The sequence below is a fragment of the Myotis brandtii genome, unplaced genomic scaffold, assembly GCF_000412655.1.
Source record: "Myotis brandtii unplaced genomic scaffold, ASM41265v1 scaffold395, whole genome shotgun sequence".
NCBI classification, from domain to species: domain Eukaryota; kingdom Metazoa; phylum Chordata; class Mammalia; order Chiroptera; family Vespertilionidae; genus Myotis; species Myotis brandtii.
This window is the reverse complement of record NW_005365155.1, coordinates 3,289,915-3,303,472: the sequence shown is the minus strand read 5'-3', so window position 1 is coordinate 3,303,472 and position 13,558 is coordinate 3,289,915. Positions and strand designations below refer to the sequence as shown.

The following is a 13,558-nucleotide window of genomic DNA, read 5'->3' as shown; positions in this document are numbered from 1 at the left end:
TGTTTATTTATTTATTTTTAAAGGAAAGAGGATATTGCTAGCCATTCTGCCACATAGAGTGAGAGCTAAGGAATTGATCTGTTCTGAGGGAAGCTCAGAAATGGGGAGAGAGAGTAAGGAAAAAGCTTTCTAGGCCTGTCCATATAGTGTGCCAGTCTCTGGGTCTGACCTAAGGCCCAGCTACTTCCCTGCCCAGATTCTAGTACACAGCTCAGAATCTTCCCCATAAATTCCTTTTTTGTATAGGTGAGTTCGGTTAGCTCTCTTTTACGCGTCACCAAGAATCTCCTAACTAACAAAAGGCCCTACAGTCCTTTCTTTTGACTGAAAGAGGCAAGATGGAAACTTGCAGGTGGTAGTTGGAACCCAGCAGGGGCTGCAAGCCAGTAAGAAGCAAGCAATACCTCAGAACCCGTTTCTGTGGCAGGGGCTGAACAGGGTAACTCCAACCTCACACATCCTCACCAGGCCACTGTAGGCCAGCTCTCCTAGATAGCCTACGTAGTAGCGCTAGGTTAAAGGGGAGGTGAGTTGTCCTCTATCCCACAGCCTGGCTTTAAAGTATAGTACAGAGGAGACCAAGCAAAGTTTTCAGTTTCATCAAAACTCACTGTGCCTGGAAAGCAGAGCTTCCCAGGTCCAAGAGCAGCAAAACAAACCCAGGGAAATGTGGGCACAGCAGCTCCACTTCACCTAGTCAACTCCCATATGGAAAGAAAATACACTCAAGCTTAAAACCCAAAGGGACATCACATTAGACAGAGCATGCTGATGATTTTTTTAGACATTTTGGTACACAAAGAGGAAGCACCCATTATTTTTTTTTTTTACATACAGTCAGCCCTCCATATTTGCGGGTTTCACATCCACAGATCCAACCAACTGCAGATAGAAAATCCCAGAAAGTTCCAAAAAGCAAAACTTGAATTTGCCACACATTAAGCACAACACTCAATCTATACAAACGCAGTGATATGTAGGCATACCCCACTGTAGCCTAGCCTATATAATAAAACCCTAATATGCAAATCGACCGAACAGCAGAACAACCGGTCACTATGACGTGCACTGACCACCAGGGGGCAGACGCTCAACACAGGAGCTGCCCCCTGGTGGTCACCGCGATCCCACAGGGGGAGCACCTCTCAGCCAGAAGCCGGCTTATGGCTGGCAAGCACAGCAGCTAAGGAACCCTCAGGGGATGTCCCCAGAGGTGTCCTGGACTGCGAGAGGGTGCAGGCCGGGCTGAGGGAACCCTCTCCCCCAGTGCACGACTGTTGTGCACCGGGCCTCTAGTATACAAATATACAAATATGCAGATACTACACTATTTTACATAAGGAACTTGAGCATGTGTGGATTCTGGTATCTGTGGGGGTCCTGGAACCAATCCCTGCAGGATACCAAGGAACAACTGTACATAAAAATATTTGGTTAAAACACCACCATGATGGTCGCACAACAATATAAATGTACTCGATGCAACTGAACTTTATACTTTATGAATGACTGAAATGGTAAATTTTTTGTATATTTTACCACAATTAAAACACACACACACACACACACACACACACACACACACACACACACCATAACACATTAAAAGCATTACAGAGACCGACTAAATCCCCACAGCAAGCACTATGCACGCTGTTACATGAGACAGTCCTATAAACAAGTGTTCCCTTGCCATGGGCAACTCAGTGCAGAACCGGGCTGACTTCCTGGGAAGAAAAGAGCTGTGGTTTGGGGGATGGGGGCTGTTGAACCCAAGCATCTGTCTTCCGAAATTAGTAATAATGAAAACACTCCACACAGTCTATTTCCCCCCGCCTCCCAGTACCTGATCAGCACGGTCTTAACATTACTAATTCCTAAGTATTTCAACATAAACTCCTCCGAAGTCACTGCTGGTTTCCTATCAGCCATAAACAGATGGCAACCCAGAAGAGTCCTGTTCCCATCATGCCAACTTGGCGGGAGGCTCACCTGCTGCCACCTGAAACACAGATCCCTCACACCTGCACGCAGAAGGCTCCCAAGCACAACTAAAATCCTGCCCGGATGCCCACTGATCAGCATCCTTAAAAGCACGGGGGGGAAGTCTCATTACAACTCCACTAATTAATAAACACAGAGAGGGACCGCATCACGTCCTGATATAATTACAGGAACGCTGCGCTCCCACTGCAGTTCCACTCTATGGTTGAGGCAGGTTCCCTGCCTGATGACGCTGGGATGTAGTCCAGTTTTCTAATATATCCATATGTATGAGAATCAGAGCACATCTTATTATATCAAACCTGGAGAAAAACCTTTGGAGATGCTAAAAGTCCAATTTCAGACACATTACTACATCCTTAAAATTTATTTACAATGAAACCATCCATCCTGTTTTTATAACACCAATGTAGATTTCTTGCTGCAATCCTTTAACCTAAATGATCACACATTAAGAGAATGACAGACTGTTCACAAATTCATCTAAGTTAGAAAACATAAAACACCTCTCTCTCTCTCTCTCTCTCTCTCTCTCTCTCTCACACACACACACACACACACACACACACACACACACGAAAGGAAGGATCTAGATTGTTTACTTCATCAGATTCCAAGCAGAGATGCTCCTCTGTACTTTCTGGATATACCTGTGAACTGTCAGAGCCTTAACCACTGACTGCTCCTTGCCTGCTCAGCAAATCACACTTGATTCTGGAATGCTAAGCCAAGGTTTTCTTTAGCAGGGGCAGCTTAACTTAACTACAACTCCCTGTACCCCAGCCACACCCCAGTACTGCAACCTTTTCTTGCAATAAAGACCAAAATTCTTAAAATTGGGATACAAGGCCCAGCATGAAAAGGGATCTCCTCCCTAGGCCTCTGCAGTTCCTCAGGGAAGCCATCCCTGACCCCGTGACTAGATCAAACTCTACCTTTCTACCCCGTACTTCTTCGTGGTAAATGCCTTGGCCTTGGTTTCTTCACAAAATAAGAAAATGTGTGCTTGACATAATGTGCAAGATTGCTGTGAAGACCAAATAAAATGGCACAGGTGGAAAAAGGCTTGGTTAACTAAGTGTTATGTAGATGAAACCAACGATATTACTTGCAATGGGAAAAGTTACACGCCAGAGAAAAACTCTGGGGGAAAGGGCTGACTCCTGTTTGTAGGCACATCTACTGTAAAAATTCTATTTCCACTGACTGGCTTGTGAGGTTGGAGGCTCTCCAATATGACCTACCGATTCTAATAGTTGGGGTGGACTGTAACATCTCTACAGAAACTGCCTTACAGGTCTGCAGAAAACCAAAGCTGGTGTCCTCTTTCCTGCCGCTGCACGGACTGACCTCTGCTCCTCAGGCGTGCACAGCAATCACACTCTCACTGCTTTCTACATGGAAGGGGGAGGGGAGTCCAAGTCAGAGAAGGTTAAGAAAGTTAAAAAGAGTTTTCAGTGAGGAGAGGGAGACAGATTTGAATGCACAAGTAGAAGCTACTGGTCACCATGAAAAAGCCCAGCCCAACTCACATTAATGATTATGAGTTGTGAAGCCTGAAGACAGTAAGTACAGAGGCATCTAAGGCAGTGGTTCTCAACCTTCTGGCCCTTTAAATACAGTTCCTCATGTTGTGACCCAACCATAAAATTATTTTCGCTGCTACTTCATAACTGTCATGTTGCTACTGTTATGAATCGTCATGTAAATATCTGATATGCAGGATGGTCTTAGGCGACCCCTGTGAAAGGGTCGTTCAACCGCCAAAGGGGTCGCGACCCACAGGTTGAGAACCGCTGATCTAAGGCCTCCCTGCTAATGCCATTTTTATCAGGCAGTGCAGGCATGATGTCACAACATGGCTTCCGTTCTACCCAACTTCCTGCCTGGCCTCCCCATCTCTTACTTCCATTCGTCTGTCTCCATTTAGGCAAAGGTAGAGATGGACGAGCAATCCACAGAGACTTTCAAACTTATCTAAAGAGTAAGACATGCACTTACCTGCCCTAGCCAGTTTAGCTTAGTGGATAGAGCATCGGCCTGTGGACTAAAGGGTCCCGGGTTTGATTATGGTCAAGGGCATGTACCTTGATTGCAGGCTCCAGGGCTTCTGCAGGAGGCAACCAATTGATATGTTTCTCTCACATTGATGTTTCTCTGTCTTTCTCTCTCTCTTCCACTCTCCCTAAAAATCAATGGAAAAATATCCTCGGGTAAGGATTAACAACAAAAAAGAATAAGACATGCACTTATCCATGCCAACCACATTTTTTTCTCCTTAGATACACTACCCTTCATCTAGGGCTAGGCAATAAAGGTAGAAAACTAGTCCTGGAGGGTGAAAGTAATGATACTTGGGTTTACTTTGATGTGAGCTTCCTTACCATAAAGAAGCCTTTCCCTCTAAGACTTAAAAATCAACAACATATCCTGCTGTTCCACTCTGGTCCAGGCAAAAGAAGAATGAGTAAATGGATGACTATTTATTCATTCTATTAGTAATTATTTACGATTCATATTACAATTAGTGACAGCACTAGGAATCAAGATGAATGAAAAATGGAGGCAGAAACCGGCAATATGGACAAGTTCCCTTTGGTCCCGCACATGCAGAACAGTGCCACTGACAAGATGGACACGTCCTAGGGGCAGATGTGTCTAATAAGACCAAAGATCAAGACTCCTTTCCATATGGATTACATACTATAAAACTGCCACGCGCTACACAAATGCAGTGTTTTGAGTACAGCTGCTCTACAGAGCATGCTGCTTTGCCACTGGTGGTCCAGCCTCTTTAAATCCACCATGTCTGATGCAGTGCGGTTTTCTGGAAAAAGGACATTAGTGGAAGAACTGGTGAAATCTTAATGAAGTCTAGAGTTAAGTTCATAGCAATGCACCAATGTTAATTTCTTAGTTTTGACTTGTGTTCTATAGTTACATAGGATGCTAACATTAGAGAAAACTGGGTGAAGAGTACAGTGGGACCTTGACTTACGAGTTTAATTCGTTCCGTGACGGAGCTTGTAACTCAAATTACTCGTATGTCAAATCAAAAGTGAACGAGTGAGACACGTGATGCTGGACTGATGTTGTGGCGTTCACTGTGACGTTCGCTGCGCCAACTAGCAGTGGGGTATCTGAAACTGGCTCGTAACCCGAATTTTAGCTCGCAACTCAAAGCAAAAAATCAGCCGAGAGACGGCTCTCTCGAAAAACTCGTTAGTGGGGACACTCGTAAGTCAAGGCCCCACTGTATATGGGAACTTTCTGTACTATCTTTGCACTTTTTCTGTAAATCCAAAATTATCTATATATATAAAAGTCAAGCAACTGGAACGACAGAACGACCGGAACCACTGGTCACTATGACGCGTACTGTGGTGGCCAACCGGCCCGATCGGGGCCCTGATCAGCCCCCTCAACCTCCAAAGGCCCCTCCTGGCCAACCTCCAGCTGGCCAACTTCCCGTGTCCCTTCCCCACCCCGCCGGCCCAGCCCCGAACAGCCCCCATTAGGGCAGCCGGCCGGACCCCACCCATGCACAAATTCGTGCACCAGGGCTCTAGTTCCAAAATAAAAGGCTCTACTTAAAAGAGGAGAGGAGAAAGCAGGGAAGGGGTGGGAGGGCAGTGCAGGGAAGGAAGGGGAGGGAGAGGAATGGGGAGGAGAAGGGAAGAAAGTGAATGGAAGGGGGGAGGGGGGACTAAAATATCCATAGAAAGACTTTCTAACCCAGTGGTTCTCAACCTTCCTAATGCCGCGACCCTTTAATACAGTTCCTCATGTTGTGGTGACCCCCAACCATAAAATTATTTTCGTTGCTACTTCATAACTGTAATGTTGCTACTGTTATGAATCGTAATGTAAATATCTGACATGCAGGATGTATTTTCATTGTTACAAATTGAACATAATTAAAGCATAGTGATTAATCACAAAAACAATATGTAACTATATATGTGTTTTCCAATGGTCTTAGGCGACCCCTGTGAAAGGGTCGTTCGACCCCCAAAGGGGTCGCAACCCACGGGTTGAGAACTGCTGTTCTAACCAAACCATCAAAGTAGAAGCTATGGAAAAAAGATTGATGGACTTTAATAAAAAAAATTTAAACTTTTATACATCAAAATATGTTATGAGCAGAATTAGAGTTGAAAAGCAACCAACAAACCGGGAAAATATTTACAACATACACACAAGAAAAGGGGTTAATATCCATAATATAGTAAACTTTTTATTAAAGGGGGAGGGGCTACATGCCTAGATGCTCTATCTGCTACTCGGCTTGCACACAGGTCAAATCTATGACATGTCCACACTCAAATTCAGTGCCCCTTGAACCGCATGCTTTTCCCTTCCCATCCACTGCTTCCCCCTAGCCTGGGAGTCCTGCTAGAGAAAGCAGAGCTTCAGTGCAGCTTCCCCCAGAGGCAGCTCACTTGTTACATTTGTTGACTACATACTCCTAACCAAAGTCTCCTTCTAGAATCCAAACTCTTCTCCTCATTGTGAATCCAGTATGTCAAGCTTAGCTGGTTTGTGCCCACAACAGTGCAAATAAGTCAAACCACAACCAGAAGTGGGAGTCTAAGAAAAGACAAAGATGTGCAAAGACCTTGCATGTCAAACTAGACTCAAATTTCTGCACCAGTCAATTGGGTAGACAGAAAAAAGAAAGCAGAAAAGCATTCGCCACAGGTGGGGAGTCACCTTCCGCCTGGAGCCCCATTTACATGGATTTCTAGAGAAACTTACCTATTCAAAGAAAAAGTATCTTTTTATCTTTTATTTTTGGATCATTTAATATTTTAATTGAGGAAATTAATTATTCGTGTAATAATAAAGTACTTTTATTGGTTGGGGTCTACAAGTTTCATCGGATGCTAAAAAAGTTTGTGTAATTTACCATTAAAAGCAAATGAGGTCAGAGTAAGGGTGAAATAACGGGGGTTGAGAATAAGCCGAGGCGGTCCATATAAAATCATTTTAGGAAAAAGTAAGTCTCCCCAGGACATCCTCCTCTAAGGACAGCATGCACTCAGCACTTGAGGAATAGCAGGTTAGAAAGCAGTATTTATCATCCCTTAAGCAACTAAATTTCGGCACACCTTGAATTTGACTTGTGAATTTACCCCAAGTTACTTCTTTTATAATCATTTTTGCTCCTAAACTGCATATCTTTTCTAATACAAGTGCAATATATTGGAAAAGCACCTTTTAAAATAAAATACAGTTATATCTACTTACCTCAGTAGTTTATATCAGAACCAACCTCTCTTGGTAATATTTCGATTTTTGTGATTTCTGTGTTCTTAAAATTATGTTTTTTTAAATATACTTCATCCAAGATGTTCCCATATATAGACAGTTTATATGAAGTCAGAATTAGAATCATATTAAGAATGAATATTGGTCATATTATCTTATTAAAAATTAAGCAGAAAGTTGTAAATCTCAAGTGACATTACAGCATCACACATAAAACAATACAGAGGCCAAGAAACAAATATTTTTCACACAGAACAGTGTGGCCATGAGTAAAACCACAGAACTGAAAATTCAGTGGCTGAAAGTTTGCATCCCAGTTGATTGACTATCTTTTTGCAAAAAAGGAGGCAGATTTCTACTGCCTTACCACCTGGAATTTCCTGTGCTACAAGATAGCTCACTCCTCACAATCACATTATGCGGTAACAGACAGTTCTTAAGACCAGATGGACACAAAATGGAGAGAAAGGAATTTAAACTAAATCTTCACTTTTAGAGGCTCATTCATGAGCTAATTTGTGAGTGAGTCCAGACTCCCCGTACTCAGACACTCACCTTGGGTCCACTTTACCTCTCATTAACACCAAAAGAGGTTCAACTCAAACCAATTTTGCTAGTCATTAACAATCTAGTAAAGGCTAGGTAATAACTGACTGAAATGAAACGGTTGGATTGGCTTAAACTGACCTCCAGAGATTATTGGTACCTTTCACATGAGAGTGCTTACCCCATTTCCCACAAAAGGTCATGGCTGTCTTGTATACACCAGAGAAACGGATCAATTCTCCAAAGCCAAGCACATGATTGTTACATCTTTCTGTGTCATGTAAAAAAGAAAGAACTTAACCATCTGAACACAGGCAAAGGACAGTCAAGGAGATTCCATTTCTATGACCATTAGTCAGCCACGGAGATCAGTTATTTGCAAAACACAGAAAGCTAAGGAAGGGAAGACACTGTGATAGCCCATGACTCTCAGAATTAAACACCATACTCACACCATTTCTGAACCATCAGTTAACCCCGAGTCTTCTCTACTTATTTACAATCTATAATAATAAAAGCATAATATGCTAGTTAGACCAGATGTCCTTCCGGACGACCTTCTGGATGAAGCCAAGGCTGAGAGGGAAGCCCGGGTCCTAGGTGCCAGGGGGAAGCCAATGCCAGCAGCCAGGGGAAGGAAGGCCTAGTCTTGCAGAATTTCATGCATCAGGCCTCTAGTTTACAATAAATTCATAGAAGGCTGATTTCAAAGCACCTTATAAACATTGTTGCTTCTATTATCTACCTCTGTACAGAGAAGCATTTTTAGCCTACCTAGGAGGGACCTACAATGGTACTTAATATTTACCCATCACATTTTTTGCACATAAACATACATAAGATACAAATCCGATTCACTATACTGCACAAAATTTTTCAAAACATGAATTTTAACTGATCAAAACCATAAATAAATATATACCATATAGTAATGTATTTGTGCAGCTTGTCCAGAAAAGGTTTGGTAGTGATCAGTTAAAATTAAAGGTTGACATAATTATGTAAAATTTAATTATGGCAATTATTTGTATACTTCATATCTCAGCACATTGCTCTCCACTGATAACAGAGTAGCCGTTAGAATGGTAAGGAGGGAGATACAAAATCAAACACAAATAGGATGCCTTAAATCCAAAAAGGTTGGGAATTGATGCTCTAGTAAGCTGTAATGTATAGATTCTGGGCAGCACCCCAATCCTACACGACCTAATTTATTCCCAAGTCCCTTAGAATCAAAGCTGGGTAAGGAGACAAAACACTATGTGTGCCACTTGTATTCTCACTTCTATCACAGTATTAAAAATTACTACTATTGGAATAATGTAAGAAAACTGTAAGCTTTCTATCTTTTACTAAGAGTTGTGTTTTATTCCAAGCATTTTAAATATTACAGTATTTATTTCATTATTCAGATATCAGAAAATTAATTCATAAGTTAACTTATTTTTTTAATGTTTTTATTGATTTTAGAGAGAGGAAAGGAGAGGGATAGAGAGACAGAAACATCGATGACAAACATCAATTGGCTGCCTCCTGCACATTCCCGACTGGGGATCGAGCCCACAACCTGGGCATGTGCCCTGACCTGGAATCGAACTATGACCTCCTGGGTTCGTAAGTAGACACTCAACCACTGAGCCACACCGGCTGGGCAAAATTGGCTATTTTAATATGTTTATTGGTCATGTATTTTTCCTTTTACAAACTGATCTGTTCTGACTCTAAATCTGGAACAGGGAGAGTACAGGATGATCCTGAATCATCTTGTCATACCAGAAAGCAAGTAAGCTACCACAGATTACTAGAAACCTGCCATAAGGACTTGGAACCAACCTGAATAAGCCTATATACCCAAAGATAGGGCAATTTGAGCATCAAACGGAGAATAACTGAGCCCTGGCTGGGTTGCTTAGAGCATCATTTAGATATATCAAAGTTTCGGGTTCAATTTCCAATCAGGGCACAAACAAGAAGCAACCAATGAATGCATAAATAAGCCAAACAAATCAATTTTTCTCTCTCTCTCCCTTCTAAAAAAAAAATAAATTAAAAAAAACAAAGGGGACAATAACTGAAATGGACTGAAACACATATACTATTCCTATCCTATATAATAAAACACTAACATGCAAATTGACTGAATAGTGGAACAACTGGTCACTATGATGCACACTGACCACCAGGGGGGCAGATGCTCAACCCAGGGAGCGCTGCTCAGCCAGAAGCCAGGCTCACGCGCAGTGGCAGAAGCCTCTCCTGCCTCCGCTGCAGGTGGGCAGTAAGGAGCAAGGGGTCCCGAACTGTGAGAGGGATGTCTGCCTGCTGGCTTAGACCTGATCCCCAGGGGATCCCCCGAGGGGTCCCCGACTGCGAGAGAGCACAGGCCAGGCTGAGGGACACCCCCCCCCCAGAAGGTCTCTAATAAGAGTTATAAAGATAAATATACAGGAAAAGGGAAAAATCCTCATCCATCACCATAGGAGGATACTAGGGAACTAACTTACGATTTGGGGAAGTGGTAAATAAAGGGAAATAATTAGGCATTATTCCCACCCTTCCTATACAATCTATATTATACCTCAGGGTGAGTCCTATATACTCTTCCATACAGCAAAATAGATACCATTATCACATTAGCTGGGAAACAAAAATGTCATCTGCATGAGCCACACATTTCAAAAAGCCACACATTTCCTACCTACATGGAAGGAAAAGATAGGGCCCAACAGAACATAATGTACATATTAGTTTTATCCCTCATGGATTCTATATCTTAAAAAGGAACTACATTAAGTAATAACTAATTTGTTTTCTCATTTTAATTAAACAAATATATCTATAAATTCCAGGGAGACCCAACCAGTGGTGTCTCAGTGGCTGGGCACTGATCCATAAACCACGAGGTCCCAGGTTTGTTTCCGGTCAGGGTAGACAAGCAACTGATTAATGTTTCTCTCTCACATCAATGTTTCCCCTTCTCTCTCTTTCTCTCTATCTCTCTAAGCATATTCTTGGGTAAAGATTTTTTAAAAAGGATTAAGATGGTAAATTTTAGCTTATGTATATCTTATCACAAAACATTTAGTATGTTAAAATTAAAAGAAATTTGACATTTTATTTTTTTAAATTTATCTTTATTGTTCAAAGTATTACAGATGCCCTCCTTTAACCCTCTCCACCCCAACTTCTCCCTATTGTCTGTGTCCATAGATTACGAATATCTATAGTAATAAAAGAGTAATATGCTAATTAGACCGGATGACTTCTGGACATCATTCCTGACGAAGATGGGGCCAGAGGGAAGCCAGCCCGGGTCCTGGGTGCCTGTGGGTGGCCCAAGGGAAGCCAGCTGGGGTCCCAGGTGCCTGCTGGCGGCCAGAGGAGGGAAGCCCGGGTCCCAGGTGCCGGAGGGAAGCTGGTGCAGGAGAGAAGCCGGTGCTGGAAGCCGGGGGAAGGAAGGCCTACTCTTGCACGAATTTTCATGCATCAGGCCTCTAGTATACATATAAGTTCTTTGGTTAATCTCTTTCCACCACATCCCCTTACCTCTGAGATTCCTCAGTCTGTTCCATGTCTCTGGATCTATTTTGTTAGTCAGTTTATTTTGTTCATTAGATTCCACTTATAAGTGAGGTCATGTGATACCCGTCTTTCTGACTGGCTTATTTCTCTTAGCACAATACTCTCCAGGTCCCTCCATGCTATCTCAAAGAGTAAGAGATCCTTCTTTATTACAGGTGCATAGTATTCCATCGTGTAAATGTACCAATTTTTTTATACACTCATCTACTGATAGGCACTTGGGCTGTTTCCAGATCTTAGCTATTGTAAACAACACTACTATGAGCATTTGAATTTTAATTGCATAGTCCCTGCAGCTTCACCAAGGACAAATATATAATTTCAATAAAGCTTTTGGTAATATTGAAACTGCTTCACGAATCTTAAATAGGAACCAATGCAATAACTAAATCAAAGCATTTTAATAGAAGTTTTAACCAATCTTTAATGCACTTGATGAATCAAATCATGTGCATATTGGGCCACTCAATCCATTTTCAATCTTTTCTCATCCACAGAAGGGAACAGGAAAGACTATAATTGATATTTCCAATTCAGTGAGAGAGATGAAGAACAATGTCCTAGCTTAGCCATGCACAAGGTAGGCACTCAATAAACATTCCTGAATTCTAATCCTCAGTGAATCTGCAGAAAAACCAAGAAGAAACCTGCCTGTCACCCTGCCCTCTACACCATCTCGTGAGAGGGCTGAAATCGGCCTCAAGGAAGGCTGCCGTCTCTGCTGGTTTTTCACTACTTGGATCTCAGCATCAGTGTTGGATGGTTCAATGTAAAACAGTTCCATGTACCAAGTATCCTTTTATGGGTTTAAAAACATTTTTTTTCTATTAGAGTTTTGGTGAGAAAAAAAATGTGAGTCACCAAACTGCCACTCTTATACCTCAATATGAAAACTAGAATGTTCAATACGATATACATGCCTTTTCTAAATGAAAAAGTCCCTGTTTTAAAATATATAGTAGCAAGTACATTATATTCTCATTTCTCAGGCACAGGAGGCAATCCTGGCTTTCCATTCTGCACCCATGTCTGCAAGCTCCATGGTGTTAGTATTTGCTCTCCATGTGATCCCTCTAACAGCCTTACATACTTCTAACTCGGGAGGTCAACACCACCTCCCCCATCACAGGACAACACAATACTTCCACAACCCTTGTTGAGACAGAACACGTAAATTCTTACAGGAAATTCGAATCCTCTAACAACTCTTTCATACAAATTCAGTCCTAGTCTGTAGACAGAGGAGCTAAACACTAGCTGTGGCTACTCACAGTTTATTCGTATACTCATTTCCACGACAGCAAACTATGAGGAAATGGAATGGGGACCGCTGAGACCCGCCCAGGCTGTCACTGCACAATGTTGACATCCCCTTGCACACGGCGCTGGGAGACCGCCAGGGCTACGTGCAAGGTGCCCTGTCACTTCACATCCATCACACCCCGCAAGCTGGTGCCAGGGGCCTGGTGGTGACTGCCCTCCGGGGCCACAGCACGGCTCCCAGCGGCCTGGTCTGCAAGGAACAAACTGAGAAATGGAAACCTAGATGCAGAGACAGAGGCATGAAGAAAGGGACCCCACACACACACCCTCCCCCTCCCCAGAGGGAAATTTACATTCTTCAAAACCTTGGAAATAAGTGACTTTCCCTGTGCTTTTTAAAAACCTGCCTACTGGGTATCCTTAAGTAAACTTACTGAACTACTGCAAATACCTAGAGGAGGAGTCCCCGAGTAATAGAGAAATCCAGGAAACAGCTCCCTGCAAGGGGTGTGGGGTGTGGGGTGTAATTGTCCCCAAGGGGAGAAGTGTTAGGAGGCTTCCTGATCACCATGGCGACTCAGCAGGTAAGTCACATCCATTCAGAGGACGGGGTCCCCCTCCCTTCCCCCCCAGAGCCCGAGGGCCCGCACCTTCCCAGCCTGGAAGCGAGGTGCCGGGGAAGGGCAGACGCCTCTCCCGAGCTGAGTGCCCGAGCGGGTCCAACTTCAGACCCGACCTCCCCTGCACCCGGTCGCGCAGCGCGGGGGAAAGAGGAAGGGCGGGCATCCCGAGCGGAATCTCCGTGATTTGCCCGCGGAGACAGCACAGACCAGACCGCAGGAGCGCCAGCCTTTCCGTGCAGCTGCCGCGACAGGTGACCGGGCCGCCGCGC

At 43.3% G+C, this 13,558-nt stretch overlaps 1 protein-coding gene across 1 annotated transcript in view; it reads right to left on the bottom strand.

Moving 5' to 3' along the window:
* Window positions 1-13,540, bottom strand: part of TULP4 (tubby like protein 4) — a 142,594-nt gene extending 129,054 nt beyond the window's left edge. Inside the window, exon 1 of the mRNA XM_005872899.2 lies at window positions 12,675-13,540. The gene's annotated coding sequence lies outside the window, so the exon portion shown is untranslated. The remainder of the gene's footprint in view (window positions 1-12,674) is intronic.
* Between the last annotated feature and the right edge of the window lie 18 nt (window positions 13,541-13,558).